This window comes from Ovis aries, chromosome 7 (genome assembly GCF_016772045.2).
Source record: "Ovis aries strain OAR_USU_Benz2616 breed Rambouillet chromosome 7, ARS-UI_Ramb_v3.0, whole genome shotgun sequence".
NCBI lineage: Eukaryota > Metazoa > Chordata > Mammalia > Artiodactyla > Bovidae > Ovis > Ovis aries.
Genome location: NC_056060.1, coordinates 63,045,314 through 63,058,265, shown reverse-complemented (window position 1 = coordinate 63,058,265; position 12,952 = coordinate 63,045,314). Strand labels below are relative to the sequence as shown.

The window sequence follows — 12,952 nt, the reverse complement described above, 5'->3', positions numbered from 1 at the left end:
TCATTTGCTTATTTTAGAAGAAATTTTTATTATGAAGATTTTCCAATTTATTTCAACTTCTTTCTTTTTCATGTAATTTCTATGTGAAAAATTCTAGACTACTAGCTGTTTTTTACATTTCTCATCCAGTAGCTGATTCCTTTAATTTGGTACAGTTTTAAGTCTGTTCAGTTTTGAGTTTCTAACTTTTCATTTATTCCTGTTTTTTTTTAAAAATCATTTCCTATGTAGTTTCCTTCTTAGAGTTCCTTGAAGGCCATACCATTTTTTCTTCCTTTCAGTGTTCATATTGACATCTTTTTACTAACTTGCTTATTTAAGTATGTATTTATCCAAACATTTTATTTTTTCCAACTTAGATTTTATTTTTCCTCTTGAGTTATTCAAATACATTCTTAGTTTAGGATACCTACTAATTTCTAGAAAATTTGCCAGCATAATTTGTGATATCTGGGGAAACCCTCTAGATGTAGAAGGAACCCAGTTCCCTCCCTGCTCTTCTTTTTTTCAGGTGCATTTTTGCAGATGAGTCTGGAAGCGTTCAGTTCAGTTCAGTCGCTCAGTCGTGTCCGACTCTTTGCGACCCCATGAATCGCAGCACGTCAGGCCTCCCTGTCCATTGCCATCTCCAGGAGTTCACTCAGACTCAGGTCCATCGAGTCCGAACGGCCGAGAGGAGCTATCCTGCGTCCGAGGTCAGGGGCTGCCGGGAGGAGCTGGAAGCGTTAGTTGCAAAGATATGCATTCGCCTCTCTGGTTACATGAAAAGAAGAGAAATGTACAAAAAGGCTAAAGTGAGCTTGTGCTGTTATGAGAAAGAGCTTTCACGGTGCTGGCAGATACCTTAGTCCCATTAGAAAGTCAGTGGTCCCTCTCTGCTCCCACTGCTGCCAATAACTAAAGCTGCTGAAGAAGAGTGAGTTCGTGGTATGCTTGCCCCACCTTTTCTACCTTTCTTTTCTTTGAACTCTCAGTGTTCTCTGAGAGTTTTCTGTCCTTTCTTTTCTTTTCCCAAACAAAGACTTCCCTGGGTAGAATTGTCAAATCAACTCCCCTGTCAGCACTCGCCTTTGCTGCCTGCTCCTCTTCCTTTATTCCTCTGTGCAGGCCTCTCCCCTTTTTCTGCCCAGCCCCCAGTCCTCAGTCAGAGTTCAGCCAGAGAAGCAGAACCAACAGGAGATAGATTTAGAAATGTATTGCATAGAATTGGCTTCCATAACTGTGCTGGCTGTGAGGGGACACTGGTAGGGTGGACCATCAGGAAGGGCAGAATGGGACTCTTGGGCATCAGTTAAAACTGTTATCCACAGAGGAATTTCTTCTTCTGAGAAACCTCAGTTCTACTCTTGAAAACCTTTTAAATGATTGAATCAGGCCCACCAGACTATCTAGGAGAATCTTCCTTAAAGTCAACTGATTACAGATTTAATTCACATGTACAAAATATCGTCACTGTAACACCTAAATTAGGGTTTGATTAAATAAGTGTAGACTATGTCTAGCCAGGTTGACTTATAGGACTGACCAGCAAACCCTGTTTCTTTTAAAATTTGGCTTTTATATAGTGGCTTAATTAGTAGTTATTAATGGAGTGAGGGAAGTGAGGAGGGGCAAAATTGTGATAGGGGATTAAGAGGCAGAGACTACTATAAATAAGATATAAGGATATAGCTTAAAACAAAAAATAAACTATAAAGATATATTATACAGCACAGGGAATATAGCCAATATTTTATTATAACTTTAAATTGAGTATAATCTATAAAAATTTTGAGTCATTATGTTGCACATCTGAAACTGATATAATTTTTAATTGACTATGCCATGGGACTTCCTTGGTAATTTAGTAGTTAAGACCCTTTGCTTCCAGTGCAGGGGCATGGATTCAGTCCCTGGTCAGGGAACTAAGATCCCACATGCTATGCTGTGTGTGGGGAGGGGCCCCCTCAAAAATACCTCAATTAATTAAAAAATAGATTTCAGTTCATCACAGTGAAGAACCTCCTAATAATTATAAATCCTCAAAAACAATAGGCCATTTAGTGAAATAATGAGTTTTTCATCGCCAAAAGCTATTCAAAAAGAGATTGACTGTAATTAAAGATTTCTGTATTGAAAATGAAATACAGCAACAGCTATAGACACAGAGAACAAATGGTGGTTGCCAAAGGGGAGGGGGTGGTTGGAGGGTAGAAATAGGTGAGAAAGATAAGAGGTATAGACTTACAGATCAGAATAAATGAGTCACAGTATGAAATGTAGTGTGTGGAATATAGTCAATAATTATATAATATTTTTGTATGATGACATGGTAACTAGACTTATGGTGGTGATAATTTTGAAATGTACAGTAATATAAGGTCACTGTGTTGTATAACAGGAACTATTGTAGTATTGTAGATCAAAAATACTTCAAAAGCAAAAAAATAAAATAAAATAAACTCATAGGAAAAGAGATCAGATATGTGGTTACCAGAGGCGGTGGTTGGGGGAACTGGATGAAGGCTGTCAAAAGGTACAAACTTTCAGTTATAAGATAAATAAGTACCAGGATTGTAAGGTACAACACTACTGTATGAAAGTTGTTAAGAGAGTAAATCCTAGGAGTTTTCATCACTAGGAAAAAATTATTTGTCGTACCTATGTGAGATGATGGTGTTTACATTTATTGTGATAAGATTTCGTGATGCACATTCATGCTGCACATCTTAAACTTACACAGTGTTATGTGTCAATTATATCTCAATAGAACTGTAAGAGAAAGAAACATTGTTTAAGGGAGCCTCTGCAGGGGGAGACATTGCAAAAGCAGCCTCTATTTGTTGAGAGTGGTCCTTAGTCAGCTGTCAACAAAAAAAACCCCAGAGACTTCAGTCCTACACCTGCAAGGAACTGAATTATGTGAACACTCTGAATGATTGCTTCTTCCATAAGCCTCTAGATGAGGATGCCGCTAGCTGACACTGTGATTTCAGCCTTGTGAGACCCTGAGCAGAGAGCCTAGACAAAATATGCCAGACTCCTAGCTCGCAGAAGCTGTGAGATAATACATGTGTGTTGTTTAAGTTACTAAATTCATGGTAATACATTATGCAGATTGAGCAAACTAAAGCAGGCCTTGTTTCTGGATTAGTTTCTCCCTCCAAATGTTTCTCCTTTGTCAGTTGGCATGATATTAAGCTTTGTCAGTAGGAGGTGCTGGAAAGACATTGCAGGAGGAGGGTTTTTCTCCTCTCTCTTAACTCCTGGGTACTTTTCTCCCTGGTGCTCCTGAAGTCTGTACGGCTTCTGCAGTGCCCGGCTCTTGCAGTGCTTGCAGCTTCTGCAGCTTCTTCAGCATCTGCTACTGTGTGCCAGTAACTTCCCTGTGGACAGCTTCCTCCAGCATCTTCCAGAGTGGCCTTGCAGTTATGAGGTAGGGGCTGGTTTCCCTTGGCAAGTTCTGCTGGTGTGATACCATAGCAAACGTCTCCACCATTTAGTGAAAGAAAGAAAGTGAAAGTAAAGTTGCTCAGTCGGGTCCTCTTTGCGACACCATGGACCGTAGCCCACCAGGTTTCTCTGTCCATGGGGTTTTCCAGGCAAGAATACTGGAGTGGATTGCCATTTCCTTCTCCAGGGGATCTTCCCCACCCAGGCATTGAACCCAGGTCTCCCGCATTGCGGGCAGATGCTTTACCCTCTGAGCCACCAGGGAAGCCCACCATTCAGTGAGTCATGGCTATTCTGTTGCCACCACGATCTGGAGCTTAGTTTTGGTGAGGTAGGGAAGGATGGTACTTGCTCTCTAAGCACCAGAGTTGTAACTACTTCTTATATTTGCAATCCTTTATTATTATTATTTTTTAATATTTGTTTTTGGCTGTGCTAGGTCTTTGTTGCTGCTCTCGGGCTTTCTCTAGTGATGGTGAGCAGGGGCTACTCATCGTTGTGGTGTGCAGCCTTCTTATTACAGTGGCTTCTCTTGTGGAGCACAGGCTCTAGGGCTTCAGTATGGCATGTAGGGTCAGTAGTTGTGGCTTGCCAGCTTTAGAATGTGGGTTCAGTAGTTGTGACACACAAGCTTGGTTGCCTCACAGCACGTGGGATCTTCCCGGACTAGGGATCAAACTCTGTCCCCTGCATTGGCAGGTGGATTCTCAACAACTGGACCACCAGAGGAGTCCTGTACTTGCTATTCTTGTGTTCTTTAGATTTCTCTTCATTTCTTATTGGCCAATCCTGCCTTACTCCTGTGTCTATTATAGTGAATAATTCTTTATATTAAGCCTTCCTCATTGACATTACTGCATGGATTTTCTCTCCTGAGTGGACCCTGACTGACAAAGCTGAAATCCTGATAGGATTCTGCAGTGGCGAGCTAGGACCAGACAGGAGAGCCAGTTGTTGCTCCAGCTGCCTTTCAAGGCAGAGAAGGACAAAGACTGGGATTTCTTCTCTACTTTCTCCTTTCAATCTCCCAGCCTCCAGTCTCCACCAGTGCCCCCAGCTGGCCAAACCCATCTGGAAGTCAGTTGACCCAGGGGCCAGGAACACAGGAGCCTGTGATACAGAGCAGAAAAAGGAAAGGTAGGGAGTGGATCTGAGGGCCACCGGGGCTGGAAAAGTCCTTCACAATCACTGACATTAAGGAATTAGTTTTACTAGGCCAATGGTGAAATACAGACAGATTTTATTTATCTAAGTAAATTAAATGAATGTATTTTTCTCCTGGGACACATAATTAAGACTTCTATGAAATCTTAAAAAGAAAAATGACATTTTAAAATCTTTTGAAATCTTTAGCTTTGAAATCTTTAAAAATAATGCTTTTAGGGTTTACCTGGTGGCTCAGTGGTAAAGAATCTGCGTGCCAGTGCAGGAGACACAGGTTCAAGCCCTGATCCTGGAATATCTCACATGCTGCAGAGCAACTAAGCCCTTGTACCGCAAGCCCAGGAGCTGCAACTACTGAGACCACGTGCTGTGACTCCTGAAGCCAGTGCGCTCTACAGCCCATGCTGTGCCCAAAAGACGCCACCCCAGTGAGAAGCCCGAGCAACTGCAACTAGAGAGTAGCTCCCGCTAGCCGCAATTAGAGAAAAGCCTGTGCAGCAGTGAAGGCCCAGCACAATCAAATAAATAAGTAAATAAAGTTATTTAAAAAGTAGTGCTTTTAAATGTGCTCTTTCATTTAGTAAATCAGGTAAGCAGTTCAGAAAAAATACTAGATGAAGATGAAAATAAGTGAATAATTAAAGACAGCACTTTCATAAAGTAGTTCAAAAGACACTGATAAGAAATTTATAAGAAGGCCAAAGACTAGAGCAATCACTTAAAACTAACGTGATCCACTGGAATTTTTAAATTGAAAAAGGAATTGGAGACACTGAACTTTCTGTATTACTGACCTCATCATATCACGTTACAAGAAACTGAAGTTTTATATATCATTTCACCATCTGGTCTGAAGACTCTTTGGAAATTATTTATATCTAGCAACAGAAATACTTTGAAGAGAATATTTAAAGTAACAAATAAGAACTGTTTTGGAAAGCTACTGCATGTACTACTTTTAGTAATTTTGAATAAAGCATGATTAATATTATCTTAGCTTATTTAAATAACTCTATCCTAAAAAGAAAGCTGAGTTCTGGAATAAGTTATATTGCCTATAGTCATTGAAATTCCACTTTATGCATTATATAGAAGGTGAATATGGTTGGTGGCCACTTTGATATCTACATACTAAGATAAATGAATTTTGTGAAAACTCTAAAGTGGAAGAATTATTGCCTTTTGAATCAATATAAGCTTATTAAAAGAGAATTTTAAGATGTAAAGCTCTTGAATGAATAAAATTTTTATCACAAGTTTTACTAATAGTCCAAAAACAAGACACTTTGTCCTCCCCTTTCACACCAATAGAAGCAGGATACTGACAGTGGTATTGAGAGTAAGGAAAGTCTTGGGTGTTGGTAGTTCACACATGAGAGTGTGTGTGTATATATATATATATATATATATATATATATACACATTATATAGATATTTTTCCATTATATTTTCCATATTTTGCCATTATAGTTCTATAATGGAACTATATATGGTGTATCTATATCTATATTCTTTTATCTTGGATTTTTTCCCATTATCCTTTACTATCAATACCACCATCAGTATTCTGTTTCTATTGGTGTGGGAGGGGAGGACGAGGTTTATCTATTTTATATATGGTATTGTGTATCTGTTAATTCCATACTCCCAATTCATCCCTGCCACCCTTTCCCTTTGGTAACCATAAGTTTGTCTTCTATGTATCTAAATTTTATTTCTGTTCTGTACACAAGTTCATTTGTCCTGCTTTTTAGACTTCATGTATTAGTGATATCCTATATTTGCCTTTCTCTGTCTGACTTACTTCACTTAGTATGATAATCTCTAGGCTCATCCACGTTGCTGCAGATGGCATTATTTTGTTCTTTTTCAATGGCTGAGTAATATTCCACCACGTATATACGTACCACATCTTCTTTATCCATTCCTCTGCCAATGGACATTTAGGTTGCTTCCGCATTCTGACTATTTTAGATGGTGCTTCAGTGAACATTGAAGTGAAAGTATCTCTTCAAATTATGGTTTTCTCTGGATATATGCCCAGGAGTGGTATTGTTGGATCATTTGGTAGCTCTATTTTTAGCTTTTTAAGGAAACTCCATACTGTTCTCCATAGTGACTGTATCAATTTCCATTCCCACCAACAGTGCAGGAGGGTTCCTTTTTTTCCACACCCTCTTCAACATTTAAGATTTGTAGACGTTTTGATGATGGCCATTCTGACTGGCTTGATTGGCACCTCATTGTAGTTTTGATCTGCCTTTCTCTAATAATTAGTGATGTTGAGCATCCTCTCATGTACCTGTTGAATCTGTATGTCTTCTTTGGAGAAATGTTTATTTAGGTCTTTGGGGCATTTTTTATTGTTTTTATTTGTTATTGTTACTGAGTTGTAAGAGCTGTTTGTATATTTTGGAAATTAAGCCCTTGCTGGTTGCATCATTGCAAATATTTTCTCCCATTTTGTGGATTGTCTTTTTGTTTTGCTTATAGTTTCCTTTGCTGTGCAATGTTGCCTCTACTAATGTTCTGTAAAACTTGCTCTTAATCCCTCAGTATACAAAAGGATCTGAACTCCCCCCAATCCATGATTATCTCCTCTTGAATAAAGGACATCGAACTTGTTACTAAATTGTTTTAGTGTTGTCATTTGACATAGATGAGGTACTAATTACAGAAATAATACTGTTTCTTCTGACAAATAATATGTACTTAGGGACTGCTGTTATTTGCAATAGTGCTTCACAGCTTACAGATCTTTTCATATGTTTTATTGAGTGTTTGTTTCCCACAAGAACTATGTCCAGTAGTGGGGTCTGGTATTATTTCCCTGTCTCTTTTACTGATGAAAAAAAAATCAGAGACTAAGTGACTTGACTAAAACCTCACAACTGATATAGTTGATATCTGTTGCTTTTGTTGGGCCAGTTTACTTTCTCATTTTGGTAATATGACTCTGGTTTTCCTTTAAGGAACTATCCCTGTGTCTTTCTGTAGCCCCTAGCAGGACTGCCAATCAAGGGACTTTGCCTATCTCTGTTACATATGACCCACACTAGCCTATCAGATCCCACTATATCCCACTAAATGTAGAGACTGAGATACAGGTTGGCATATGGTCCAAGTAATTTGAGGTTTTTTAAAAAAGAGAGAAATAAATGAATTCTAGGAATGAGTTGGCTTCACTTGGGAGCTGTAAGGACCATGAAAACCTGGAGCAGTTGTGTAGAGAAAGCTGCTAGAGGGAAGCCAATACAGAGGAAAGCCAAGTAGAGAACCAGAAAGAGAGAGAGATAAAGAAAGAAAGAAATTCCTGATTTTATTTAAAGAAATGAATATAGCTATCTCTGAAGCTGGATTAACTCCTGGTTTTTAAGTTCTTTGATTCCTTGTTTTTCTTAAGCAGGTTTGGAGTTTTTCACTTGAAACTCAAAACTCCTAACTAATTCACCTAATAACTATCTTAGCTATGATTGAACCATGTCTTTTGATATTAAATCCTTTGTTAATTCCACTGATGCATACTTCAGAAAGATGTTCCTATCTATAAATGTCAAAACTGATAGGCTGCCTTTGTGGGAGATTTGAGAATCTTCCCTCTTTACATGAAGACATTCTGCCCTGGGATCCTTTTAAGTTTTCATTAAAAAAATTCTATTAAGAGAATGAGAAGACAAACCACAGACTGCAAGGAAATATTTGCAAGAGACATGTCTGATAAAGGACTGTTACCCAATGTATACAAAGAGCTAAACAACAAGAAAACAAGCAATCTGATTTAGAAATGGGCAAGAGATCAGAACAGATGTTTCACCCAAGAAGATATACAAATGGAAAATGAGCATATAAAAAGATGTTCTACATCATATGTCATCAGGAAATACAAATTAAAGCAATTAAAGAATACTACTACACACTTATAAGAAGGCCCAAATTCAGAATACTGACAAGTCCATATGCTTGCAAGGATATGGAGCAAGAGGAACTCTCTTTCATTGCTGGTGGGAATGCAAGTGGTACAGCCAATTTGGAAGATAGTTTGGCAGTTTCTTCCAAAACTAAACACACTTGTACCATATGATGCAGCAATCTTGCTCCTTGGTATTTACCCAGAAGAGTTGAAAATGTATGTATGCACAAAAATCTACACCTGGATGTATACAGCAGCTTTATACATAATTGCCAAATACTGGAAGTAACAATGATGTCCGACTATGGTGAAAGAATGAGTAAACTGTAGTACATCTGGACAATGGATTATTAACTCTATGCCAACAAGAAATGAGCCATCAATCCATAGAAAGACTTGGAGGAGCCTTAGATGCATATTGCTGAGTGAAAGAAACCAATCTTAAAAGGCTACATACTATATGAATCCAAATATATGACATTTTGGAAAAGGCAAAAGTATGAAGTAAAAAGATGAGTGGTTGCCAGGGATTAGAAGGATGGGAGAAATAAATAGGTAGTGCGCAGAGGACTTTCGGGGCAGTGAAACCATTCTGCGTAATCCTCTAGTGGTGGATATGTTATTTTACTTGTCCAGTTTCAAAGAATATACAACATGAAGAGTGGCTCCTAATGTAGACTATCAACTTTGGGTGATAATGATAGGTTCTTTTTAAAAAAAATTTTTATTTTTCACTGCTGCTGCTGCTGCTGCTGCTGCTGCTGCTGCTGCTAAGTCGCTTCAGTCGTGTCTGACTCTGTGTGACCCCATAGACAGCCCACCAGGCTCCTCTGTCCCTGGGATTCTCCAGGCAAGAATACTGGAGTGGGTTGCCATTTCCTTCTCCAATGCATGAAAGTGAAAAGTGATGAAGTCGCTCAGTCATGTCTGACTCTTCGCAACCCCATGGACCGTAGCCTACCAGGCTCCTCTGTCCATGGGATTTTCCTGGCAAGGGTACTGGAGTGGGGTGCCATTTCCTTCTCTGATTTTGCACTGGGGTGTACCCTATTAACAAACAATGTTGTGATAGTTTCAGGTGATCAGTGAAGGGACTCAGCCATGCATGTACATGTATGATAATGATATGTTAATGTACATTCATCAATCATAATGAATGCAGCACTCTAGTGAGGGATGTTGATAATGTGTGTGCAGGAGTAGAAGATATCTGTACCTTCCTCTTAATTTTACTGTGAACTAAAACTGCTGTTAAAAAAAAATCTATTTTGGACTGGTGGTCCAGTGTTTTAAGAGTCGATCTATCATTGTAGGAAACACAGGTTCGATCCCTGGTCTGGGAAGGTTCCACATGCCACAGGGCATCTAAGTCCGTGTGCCACAACTACTCATGAGCCACAGCAAGAGAAGTCACCGCAATGAAAAGCCTTCGCACTGCAACTACAAAGTAGTTCCTGCTCATTACAACTAGAGAAAGACTCTGAACGGCAATGAAGGCCCATTGTAGCTAAAAATTAAAAAAAAAATTTTTTTGTGAGTCTATTTTAAAATGTCAGAGGCCATTGCTTTTGATCTCTGCATATATTTTACAAACTTTGGCAGCAAGTTTAGAAGAATCGGTTGGTGAAATAATCCATGGAAGAGTATGCTTTTTGGATAAGGCAAGAAAGGAGTGATGGAAATGTAGCAGAGTTACCATGGGTGGAAGAATTTTATTACTTTGCTGATGTGAAAGAATATTTCTCATGTAAATATAAGAAAAGTGGTTAAAACTGCTTAAGACACCTTTTCAGGTTGGTTCATCATAGACAAAATGGTAAACTGTTTTGCTTTAATGTCCCAACTTCTCTGATTTTCTACCTCCAATTCCCTTCCTTCATTTTTATTTTGCAAGCACAGCACCGTATATGAATGTTTTCAAATTTTCAACACTTTAATCCACTAGAAGGAAAGGTCACGGGCTGTAACATCTTTCTCTTATATATCTTCCTCCTTTCCATCCCTTTTCTTCTGCAGCCTCTGGTCCCTGCATTTTTCTCACTTGAATCTTTTTGTCCTCCCACCTCCATTCTTTCATTTTTAGAAAAGAATGGGGTGAGATGAAGGGAAGGGACAAGCAAATCCTGTGAGAGAATTAGGTCAAATTCAGTTCAGTTCAGTTCAGTTGCTCAGTCGTGTCCGACTCTTTGTGACCTCATGAATCGCAGCATGCCAGGCCTTCCTGTCCATCAACAACTCCCGGAGTTCACTCAGACTCATGTCCATCGAGTCGGTGATGCTATCCAGCCATCTCATCCTCGGTCGTCCCCTTCTCCTCCTGTCCCCAATCCCTCCCAGCATCAGAGTCTTTTCCAATAAGTCAACTCGCCTCATGAGGTGGCCAAAGTACTGGAGTTTCAGCTTTAGCATCATTCCTTCCAAAGAAATCCCAGGGCTGATCTCCTTCAGAATGGACTGGTTGGATCTCCTTGTAGTCCAAGGGACTCTCAAGAGTCTTCTCCAACACCACAGTTCAAAAGCATGGATTCTTCGGTGCGCAGCCTTTTCACAGTCCAACTGTCAAATCCATACATGACCACAGGAATAACCATAGCCTTGACTAGACGGACCTTAGTCGGCAAAGTAATGTCTCTGCTTTAGAATATACAATCTAGGTTGGTCATTAGGACAGTTTTAAAAAATCAAATCAGCATATCCTAAATTTAGGACACCCTGATCAACAAAAGGAATAGAAAATATTCATGTATTAACATTTTTTACTTGACTCTGCTATCTAGCTACTCCCCTTATGTTAGCAAAAATGATGTAGGAAAATTTAAGGAAAATGGCAAAACTGAAAAATAGAAAAAAGATTTTGTGTATTTATTGCAATAGGTTTGCTTTCCCTCTTTTGGAGTTCAAGTTTCTTGAAATCCAATGGGTTTCTTTTCCTTTTGCTGTGAATACATACAGCATTTAGCTCTTTCTGGATATCATTTCTTTGGACTAAACTCTCCAGAGCAATGTGACCACATTTTGTGTTATTTTTTGTCTTTGTAAGTTCTTTTGATCTAAAGGATTATACAACACCTTTCTTCACTAGGTTCTTTTACTAACCATTTAATCTATGTTATTCCTGTTTTCCCCAAAAGTCAGCACCTTGAGGTCTTTGAGCCTTAATTAATACTCTTGTTACTTATGGTGTGTTTGTTTTTCCTGTTAGAAGGTTTAAGTAATATTTGCTCTGCATATTACACTGACCTGTCCTTCAAGATATAGCTTAGATTAATTTACTCTATTAAGTTTTAAAATTTTCTCTAGTTATCTCCCATTCATGCACTACACAACTGCACACCTGTGGCTGGCTGAATAATGCCTTCCCCTCCCCCTCAAATATGTTCATTTTCAATTCCCCAGAATCTGTGAATATTACCTTACATGGCAACAGGAACTTTGCTGATGTGTTTAAAAAGAACCATGATGAGATGGGGAGACTATCCTGAGTTATGCAGGCAAGTTCAATGTTATCACAAGTCCTTATGGGTCCTTATGAGGACCAGAGGATCGGAATAGAGGAGGAGACGATGCAGCAATGACAGTGAAGGGAGAAAAGGCAGTGTGAGGTGGGGTCATGAGCCAAGCAATGTGTCTACCCTCCAAAAAGATAAGAGAGAGGCTTCTTTCTCAGAGCCTCCAGAAGTAAGCAGCCCTGCCAAAACCTTGATTTTTAGCCCATAAAGGCTTATTTTGGACATTTGACCTCCAGAATTGTAAGGTAATAAATTTGTGTTAAGTTACCAAGTCTGTGTTAATTTGTTACAATAGCAATAGGAAACTAATATGACATCATGATGTATTTTATATTCTTCTAGGTCTGTCCACATAATTTAGTACTTTACCATCATGCTGTCTAACTTCTACTATGTAAATGCTAGAATATAAATTCCTGGTGGACAGCAACAAGAATTTTTGCCCCCCCTCTTTTTTTAAAATAACACCCTACAGTGCCTAGTCCAATCTCAGGTACTCAGTTATTTTTAGTGGATTATAACTTTGGTGAATAAATGAGAATGGCCACTACCACTGGGGAAATTAAAGGTACTTCAAAAGATGTATATAACTCAACAAACTGTTTACTTCTTTGGTATCAAATTCCAACCTTTCGGTTTTGAGCTGTGTTACAATGCAGTACTAAGTGCACAGTATTTGATTAATGGAGGCTGGAACACAGAATGTCCTCAACAAGAACTACATGCATTGAGTTGAAATCTGTGGGGATAAAGAAGAAAAAGAAGAGAAAAGCAACATGGGTCTGGCATAAAGTCCTCCTTGTCATTTTTGTCCACTAAGTAAAGTTAAAATGCTTTAAAAGGACATTACTTCTTTTAAATGTTCTTTTAAAAAACATTTCAATGTTTAATTAATTTCATCTATTAAACTTTAATATCTAGTATTTTAAAACCCAAG

General features: G+C 38.8%; 1 long non-coding RNA gene across 1 annotated transcript in view; it reads right to left on the bottom strand.

Moving 5' to 3' along the window:
* Nucleotides 1-339: 339 nt before the first annotated feature.
* Nucleotides 340-12,952, bottom strand: part of LOC121819982 (uncharacterized) — a 51,274-nt gene continuing 38,661 nt past the window's right edge. The window contains exon 2 of the long non-coding RNA XR_006060392.2: nt 340-753. This is a non-coding gene — a long non-coding RNA (uncharacterized LOC121819982). The remainder of the gene's footprint in view (nt 754-12,952) is intronic.